General features: G+C 45.0%; 1 pseudogene; it reads right to left on the reverse strand.

Moving 5' to 3' along the window:
* Positions 1-4,199: 4,199 nt before the first annotated feature.
* The window catches only part of LOC139399567 (rhodopsin kinase GRK1-like), a 14,044-nt pseudogene continuing 8,243 nt past the window's right edge, over positions 4,200-10,000 (reverse strand).

A 10,000-nucleotide genomic window follows, 5' to 3' on the forward strand; every position in this document is an offset into this window, starting at 1 on the left:
ACACACACACACACACACACACACACACACACACACACACACACACACACTGTGTTCTGCCTTACAAACAGGACAACGGAGTGGATCCTATGCAGCGACCCAAAAAAAACGACTCCGAAAGAGAGGGAAACGAGGCGGTGTTCTTCCGGTCAGACTCCGGAAGACGGGCACACCGCGCACCACTCCCTAGCATTCTTCTTGCCAATGTCCAGTCTCTTGACAACAAGGTTGATGAAATCCGAGCAAGGGTAGCATTCCAGAGGGACATCAGAGACTGTAACGTCCTTTGCTTCACTGAAACATGGCTGACTGGAGAGACTCTATCCGAAGCGGTGCAGCCAACGGGTTTCTCCACGCATCGCGCTGACAGAAACAAACATCTTTCTGGTAAGAAGAGGGGCGGGGGCGTATGCCTCATGGCCAACGTGACATGGTGTGATGAAGCAGAACATACAGGAACTCAAATCCGTTCTGTTCACCTGATTTAGAATTCCTCACAATCAAATGTAGACCGCATTATCTACCAAGAGAATTCTCTTCGATTATAATCACAGCCGTATATATCCCCCCCCAAGCAGACACATCGATGGCTCTGAACGAACTTTATTTAACTCTCTGCAAACTGGAAACGATTTATCCGGAGGCTGCATTGATTGGAGCTGGGGATCGTAAGAAGGCTAATCTGAAAACAAAGACTCCCCAAATTTTATCAGCATATCGATTGCGTCGCAACCAGGGGTGGAAAGACCTTGGATCATTGCGACTCCGTCAACTTCCGCGACGCATATATAAGGCCCTGCCCCGCCCCCCTTTCGGAAAAGCTGACCACGACTCCATTTTGTTGATCCCTGCCTACAGACAGAAACTAAAACAAGAGGCTCCCACGCTGAGGTCTGTCCAACGCTGGTCCGACCAAGCTGACTCCACACTCCAAGACTGCTTCCATCACGTGGACTGGGAGATGTTTCGTATTGCGTCAGATAACAACATTGACGAATACGCTGATTCGGTGTGCGAGTTCATTAGAACGTGCGTTGAAGATGTCGTTCCCATAGCAACGATTAAAACATTCCCTAACCAGAAACCGTGGATTGATGGCAGCATTCGTGTGAAACTGAAAGCGCGAACCACTGCTTTTAATCAGGGCAAGGTGTCTGGTAACATGACCGAATACAAACAGTGCAGCTATTCCCTCCGCAAGGCTATCAAACAAGCTAAGCGCCAGTACAGAGACAAAGTAGAATCTCAATTCAACGGCTCAGACACAAGAGGCATGTGGCAGGGTCTAAAGTCAATCACGGACTACAGGAAGAAATCCAGCCCAGTCACGGACCAGGATGTCTTGCTCCCAGGCAGACTAAATAACTTTTTTGCCCGCTTTGAGGACAATACAGTGCCACTGACACGGCCTGCAACGAAAACATGCGGTCTCTCCTTCACTGCAGCCGAGGTGAGTAAGACATTTAAACGTGTTAACCCTCGCAAGGCTGCAGGCCCAGACGGCATCCCCAGCCGCGCCCTCAGAGCATGCGCAGACCAGCTGGCCGGTGTGTTTACGGACATATTCAATCAATCCCTATACCAGTCTGCTGTTCCCACATGCTTCAAGAGGGCCACCATTGTTCCTGTTCCCAAGAAAGCTAAGGTAACTGAGCTAAACGACTACTGCCCCGTAGCACTCACATCCGTCATCATGAAGTGCTTTGAGAGACTAGTCAAGGACCATATCACCTCCACCCTACCTGACACCCTAGACCCACTCCAATTTGCTTACCGCCCCAAGAGGTCCACAGACGATGCAATCTCAACCACACTGCACACTGCCCTAACCCATCTGGACAAGAGGAATACCTATGTGAGAATGCTGTTCATCGACTACAGCTCGGCATTCAACACCATAGTACCCTCCAAGCTCGTCATCAAGCTCGAGACCCTGGGTCTCGACCCCGCCTTGTGCAACTGGGTACTGGACTTCCTGACGGGCCGCCCCCAGGTGGTGAGGGTAGGCAACAACATCTCCTCCCCGCTGATCCTCAACACTGGGGCCCCACAAGGGTGCGTTCTGAGCCCTCTCCTGTACTCCCTGTTCACCCACGACTGCGTGGCCACGCACGCCTCCAACTCAATCTTCAAGTTTGCCGGCGACACAACAGTGGTAGGCTTGATTACCAACAACGACGAGACGGCCTACAGGGAGGAGGTGAGGGCCCTCGGAGTGTGGTGTCAGGAAAATAACCTCACACTCAACGTCAACAAAACTAAGGAGATGATTGTGGACTTCAGGAAACAGCAGAGGGAACACCCCCCTATCCACATCAATGGAACAGTAGTGGAGAGGGTAGCAAGTTTTAAGTTCCTTGGCATACACATCACAGACAAACTGAATTGGTCCACTCACACAGACAGCATCGTGAAGAAGGCGCAGCAGCGCCTCTTCAACCTCAGGAGGCTGAAGAAATTCGGCTTGTCACCAAAAGCACTCACAAACTTCTACAGATGCACAATCGAGAGCATCCTGGCGGGCTGTATCACCGCCTGGTATGGCAACTGCACCGCCCTCAACCGTAAGGCTCTCCAGAGGGTAGTGAGGTCTGCACAACGCATCACCGGGGGCAAACTACCTGCCCTCCAGGACACCTACACCACCCGATGTCACAGGAAGGCCATAAAGATCATCAAGGACATCAACCACCCGAGCCACTGCCTGTTCACCCCGCTATCATCCAGAAGGCGAGGTCAGTACAGGTGCATCAAAGCTGGGACCGAGAGACTGAAAAACAGCTTCTATCTCAAGGCCATCAGACTGTTAAACAGCCACCACTAACACTGAGTGGCTGCTGCCAACACACTGACACTGACTCAACTCCAGCCACTTTAATAATGGGAATTGATGGGAAATGATGTAAATATATCACTAGCCACTTTAAACAATGCTACCTTATATAATGTTACTTACCCTACATTATTCATCTCATATGCCTACGTATATACTGTACTCTATATCATCGACTGTATCCTTATGTAATACATGTATCACTAGCCACTTTAAACTATGCCACTTTGTTTACATACTCATCTCATTTGTACATACTGTACTCGATACCATCTACTGTATCTTGCCTATGCTGCTCTGTACCATCACTCATTCATATATCCTTATGTACATATTCTTTATCCCCTTACACTGTGTACAAGACAGTAGTTTTGGAATTGTTAGTTAGATTACTTGTTATTACTGCATTGTCGGAACTAGAAGCACAAGCATTTCGCTACACTCGCATTAACATCTGCTAACCATGTGTATGTGACAAATAAAATAAATTTGATAAATTTGATTTATGATTTGATTTGACTGCATTGATGACATCACATTCCAAAAACAGCAAAAGACAAACAAGTAAACAGAAACAGAGCAATTATAGTTCTGTAATAATAAATAAAACATTACAGTGACTGTATTTAGTGGCTGGCTGTACAACTACAACTCCCATACGGGCTCGGGAGAGACGAAGGTTGAAAGTCATGCGTCCTCCGATACACAACCCAACCAAGCCGCACTGCTTCTTAACACAGCGCGCATCCAACCCGGAAGCCAGCCGAACCAATGTGTCGGAGGAAACACCGTGCACCTGGCCACCTTGGTTAGCGTGCACTGTGCCAGGCCCGCCACAGGAGTCGCTGGTGCGCGATGAGACACCCCTACCGACCAAGCCCTCCCTAACCCGGGCGACGCAGGCCGGTTTCCGTCGCCCCACGGACCTCCCGGTCGCGGCCGGTTACGACAGAGCCTGGGCGCGAACCCAGGGACTCTGATGGCGCAGCTGGCGTTGCAGTACAGCGCCCTTAACCACTGCGCCACCCGGGAGGCCCTCTAAAACGTCTTTTAACTTGTTAATTTTGATAAACATAATAATACATAACATAATAATACATAATATATAATAAACTAAATAAACATTGCATCATTTTACAACCCATCCCATTCCATTAAATCCACCCGCCTCCTTCGTGACCACATCTCTGCCATTGGCCCGACACCATTCTCCCTCACTCGGCCGGCCAATGATATCCTTCCTAGTAATGATATTCATAAAGGGGGCGTTCCCGTGCCCAGGCGTTGCTGATAACTGCCAGATTCTGACAACGCCTGGATTGGTATTTTACTTACAGTATCAGCTACCCACATTATATGTTATCTGTCAGTCGATGCCACGGTCGATGATGTGGCACGCAGCCATTGGCTGATGCATGCAACGTCTGAGCAGGGGAACGCAACCAAAGAGATCCATGTTCCCTACCCCTTGACCTCTGATCTATGACAGGCAGCAGGTGGAGGACTTCGGGGGCTGTTCCAGGATGCTCTCCCTGCGCAAGTCGTTGGGGAGACAGCGCCCCCCCGACCCCCCAGAGGTTCAGCTCCCCGTAGATCCCCGTCTCGATCATCTCCTCCTGCCAGGGAATGGGGATGTTCCCCGAGGCGAACTCGTCAAAGAACTCCTTGTCGGGGTCGTCCAGGGTGACTCCCTTCACTGTTGAGAAAGCTCCGACGGCGTCCAGATCCTTGGCGTAGACCGTCTTGGAGTCGGGAACAAACGGAGGCACCAGGATCCCTGTCGGAGAAACACAACACCAGATCCAGACAGTCATGGGGAACTGAGGAACACAACACCACATCTAGACAGTCATGGGGAACTGAGGAACACAACACCACATCTAGACAGTCATGGGACTGATCACGGGAACTGAGGAACACAACACCACATCCATACAGTCATGGGGAACTGAGGAACACAACACCACATCTAGACAGTCATGGGACTGAGGAACACAACACCACATCTAGACAGTCATGGGACTGAGGAACACAACACCACATCCAGACAGTCATGGGGACTGAGGAACACAACACCACATCCAGACAGTCATGGGATGAGGAACACAACACCACATCCAGACAGTCATGGGACTGAGGAACACAACACCACATCCAGACAGTCATGGGGACTGATCATGGGGACTGAGGAACACAACACCACATCTAGACAGTCATGGGGACTGAGGAACACAACACCACATCCAGACAGTCATGGGGACTGATCATGGGACTGAGGAACACAACACCACATCTAGACAGTCATGGGACTGAGGAACACAACACCACATCCAGACAGTCATGGGACTGATCATGGGACTGAGGAACACAACACCACATCTAGACAGTCATGGGACTGGAGGAACACAACACCACATCCAGACAGTCATGGGGACTGAGGAACACAACACCACATCTAGACAGTCATGGGACTGAGGAACACAACACCACATCCAGACAGTCATGGGGACTGAGGAACACAACACCACACCCAGACAGTCATGGGGACTGAGGAACACAACACCACATCTAGACAGTCATGGGGACTGAGGAACACAACACCACATCCAGACAGTCATGGGACTGAGGAACACAACACCACATCTAGAGAGTCATGGGACTGATCATGGGGACTGAGGAACACAACACCACATCCAGACAGTCATGGGGACTGAGGAACACAACACCACATCCAGACAGTCATGGGGACTGAGGAACACAACACCACATCCGGACAGTCATGGGACTGAGGAACACAACACCACATCCAGACAGTCATGGGACTGAGGAACACAACACCTCATCCAGACAGTCATGGGACTGTTCATGGGAAACTGGCCACATGTCAGTTGTGTTGATTTACAGTTTGAAATGAAGTTTAGCTGCTTTGGTTATTATGGGTTTGAATAAGATTTAATCAAAGGATGACAAATGTGTGTATATTTGGTAATGTGTATATATTGGGTAATGTGTATATATTGGGTAATGTGTATATTGGGTAATGTGTATATTGGGTAATGTGTGTATATTGGGTAATGTGTGTATTGGGTAATGTGTGTATATTGGGTAATGTGTATATTGGGTAATGTGTGTATATTGGGTAATGTGTGTATTGGGTAATGTGTGTATATTGGGTAATGTGTGTACATTGGTTAATGTGTGTATATTGGGTAATGTGTGTATATTGGGTAATGTGTGTATATTGGGTAATGTGTGTACATTGGTTAATGTGTGTATATTGGGTAATGTGTGTATATTGGGTAATGTGTGTATATTGGGTAATGTGTGTATCTTGGGTAATGTGTATATATTGGATAATGTGTGTATATTGGGTAATGTGTGTATATTGGGTAATGTGTGTATATTGAGTAATGTGTATATTGGGTAATGTGTGTATATTGGGTAATGTGTGTATTTTGGGTAATGTGTGTATATTGAGTAATGTGTATATTGGGTAATGTTGGTATATTGGGTAATGTGTATATATTGGGTAATGTGTGTACATTGGTTAATGTGTGTATATTGGGTAATGTGTGTATATTGGGTAATGTGTGTATATTGGGTAATGTGTGTATATTGGGTAATGTGTGTATATTGGGTAATGTGTATATATTGGGTACTGTGTGTACATTGGTTAATGTGTGTATATTGGGTAATGTGTGTATATTGGGTAATGTGTGTATATTGGGTAATGTGTGTACATTGGTTAATGTGTGTATATTGGGTAATGTGTGTATATTGGGTAATGTGTGTATATTGGGTAATGTGTGTATCTTGGGTAATGTGTATATATTGGATAATGTGTGTATATTGGGTAATGTGTGTATATTGGGTAATGTGTGTATATTGAGTAATGTGTATATTGGGTAATGTGTGTATATTGGGTAATGTGTGTATATTGGGTAATGTGTGTATATTGAGTAATGTGTGTATATTGAGTAATGTGTATATTGGGTAATGTTGGTATATTGGGTAATGTGTGTATATTGGGTAATGTGTGTATATTGGGCAATGTGTATATATTGGGTAATGTGTGTACATTGGTTAATGTGTGTATATTGGGTAATGTGTGTATATTGGGTAATGTGTGTATATTGGGTAATGTGTGTATATTGGGTAATGTGTGTATATTGGGTAATGTGTGTATATTGGGTAATGTGTATATATTGGGTAATGTGTGTAAATTGGGTAATGTGTATATATTGGGTAATGTGTGTATATTGGGTAATGTGTGTATATTGGGTAATGTGTGTATATTGAGTAATGTGTATATTGGGTAATGTTGGTATATTGGGTAATGTGTGTAAATTGGGTAATGTATATATATTGGGTAATGTGTGTATATTGAGTAATGTGTATATTGGGTAATGTTGGTATATTGGGTAATGTGTGTATATTGGGTAATGTGTGTATATTGGGTAATGTGTATATTGGGTAATGTGTGTATATTGGGTAATGTGTGTATATTGAGTAATGTGTATATTGGGTAATGTTGGTATATTGGGTAATGTGTGTAAATTGGGTAATGTATATATATTGGGTAATGTGTGTATATTGGGTAATGTTGGTATATTGGGTAATGTGTGTAAATTGGGTAATGTATATATATTGGGTAATGTGTGTATATTGAGTAATGTGTATATTGGGTAATGTTGGTATATTGGGTAATGTGTGTATATTGGGTAATGTGTGTATATTGGGTAATGTGTATATTGGGTAATGTATGTATTTTGGGTAATGTGTGTATATTGGGTAATGTGTGTATATTGGGTAATGTGTGTATATTGGGTAATGTGTGTATATTGGGTAATGTGTATATTGGGTAATGTATGTATTTTGGGTAATGTGTGTATATTGGTTAATGTGTGTATATTGGTTAATGTGTATATATTGGGTACTGTATGTATCTTGGTTAATGTGTGTACAGTGCCTTGCGAAAGTATTCGGCCCCCTTGAACTTTGCGACCTTTTGCCACATTTCAGGCTTCAAACATAAAGATATAAAACTGTATTTGTTTGTGAAGAATCAACAACAAGTGGGACACAATCATGAAGTGGAACGACATTTATTGGATATTTCAAACTTTTTTAACAAATCAAAAACTGAAAAATTGGGCGTGCAAAATTATTCAGCCCCCGTAAGTTAATACTTTGTAGCGCCACCTTTTGCTGCGACTACAGCTGTAAGTCGCTTGGGGTATGTCTCTATCAGTTTTGCACATCGAGAGACTGAAATTTTTTCCCATTCCTCCTTGCAAAACAGCTCGAGCTCAGTGAGGTTGGATGGAGAGCATTTGTGAACAGCAGTTTTCAGTTCTTTCCACAGATTCTCGATTGGATTCAGGTCTGGACTTTGACTTGGCCATTCTAACACCTGGATATGTTTATTTTTGAACCATTCCATTGTAGATTTTGCTTTATGTTTTGGATCATTGTCTTGTTGGAAGACAAATCTCCGTCCGAGTCTCAGGTCTTTTGCAGACTCCATCAGGTTTTCTTCCAGAATGGTCCTGTATTTGGCTCCATCCATCTTCCCATCAATTTTAACCATCTTCCCTGTCCCTGCTGAAGAAAAGCAGGCCCAAACCATGATGCTGCCACCACCATGTTTGACAGTGGGGATGGTGTGTTCAGCTGTGTTGCTTTTACGCCAAACATAACGTTTTGCATTGTTGCCAAAAAGTTCAATTTTGGTTTCATCTGACCAGAACACCTTCTTCCACATGTTTGGTGTGTCTCCCAGGTGGCTTGTGGCAAACTTTAAACAACACTTTTTATGGATATCTTTAAGAAATGGCTTTCTTCTTGCCACTCTTCCATAAAGGCCAGATTTGTGCAATATACGACTGATTGTTGTCCTATGGACAGAGTCTCCCACCTCAGCTGTAGATCTCTGCAGTTCATCCAGAGTGATCATGGGCCTCTTGGCTGCATCTCTGATCAGTCTTCTCCTTGTATGAGCTGAAAGTTTAGAGGGACGGCCAGGTCTTGGTAGATTTGCAGTGGTCTGATACTCCTTCCATTTCAATATTATCGCTTGCACAGTGCTCCTTGGGATGTTTAAAGCTTGGGAAATCTTTTTGTATCCAAATCCGGCTTTAAACTTCTTCACAACAGTATCTCGGACCTGCCTGGTGTGTTCCTTGTTCTTCATGATGCTCTCTGCGCTTTTAACGGACCTCTGAGACTATCACAGTGCAGGTGCATTTATACGGAGACTTGATTACACACAGGTGGATTGTATTTATCATCATTAGTCATTTAGGTCAACATTGGATCATTCAGAGATCCTCACTGAACTTCTGGAGAGAGTTTGCTGCACTGAAAGTAAAGGGGCTGAATAATTTTGCACGCCCAATTTTTCAGTTTTTGATTTGTTAAAAAAGTTTGAAATATCCAATAAATGTCGTTCCACTTCATGATTGTGTCCCACTTGTTGTTGATTCTTCACAAAAAAATACAGTTTTATATCTTTATGTTTGAAGCCTGAAATGTGGCAAAAGGTCGCAAAGTTCAAGGGGGCCGAATACTTTCGCAAGGCACTGTACTTTAGACCAGGGCCCTATATAGTGCACTACTTTAGACCAGGGCCCTATATAGTGCACTACTTTAGACCAGGGCCCTATATAGTGCACTACTTTAGACCAGGGCCCTATATAGTGCACTACTTTAGACCAGGACCAACAGATTATAGGGTGCCATTTTGGACGTAGCCCCAGTGATGCAGGCCGCACCTTCGTTCAGTTTCATCCAGTTGAGTTCGCTGAAGAAGGGGTGCGCTCGGAGCTCGTCGCAGGACCCGTTCTTGAAGCCCAGCCTCTGGTCCACCGTCTTGCACAGCAGCGCCTCGCAGATGGACTTGGCTTTCTCACTGAACTTCTCCGGATAGGCCACGGGGTCGTTCAGAATCCTCTTCTTCACTACTTTGTTCTCCACCTGAATGGATGACAGCCCATAGAGTTGGACAGAAGGCACATATATCCAAACCTCTATGTACCTCTTTGTGCCCTCTAACTAACTCTATGTGTTAGCCCTAGGTTAGGTTACACCTGACCAGCCCCACCCAGTACATAATTCATTAGCGTTACCTCTGTCAAGCCTCTGTGTGCGTCACACATGGCACAATAT

This window comes from Oncorhynchus clarkii, unplaced genomic scaffold (assembly GCF_045791955.1).
Source record: "Oncorhynchus clarkii lewisi isolate Uvic-CL-2024 unplaced genomic scaffold, UVic_Ocla_1.0 unplaced_contig_1615_pilon_pilon, whole genome shotgun sequence".
NCBI classification, from domain to species: Eukaryota; Metazoa; Chordata; class Actinopteri; order Salmoniformes; family Salmonidae; genus Oncorhynchus; species Oncorhynchus clarkii.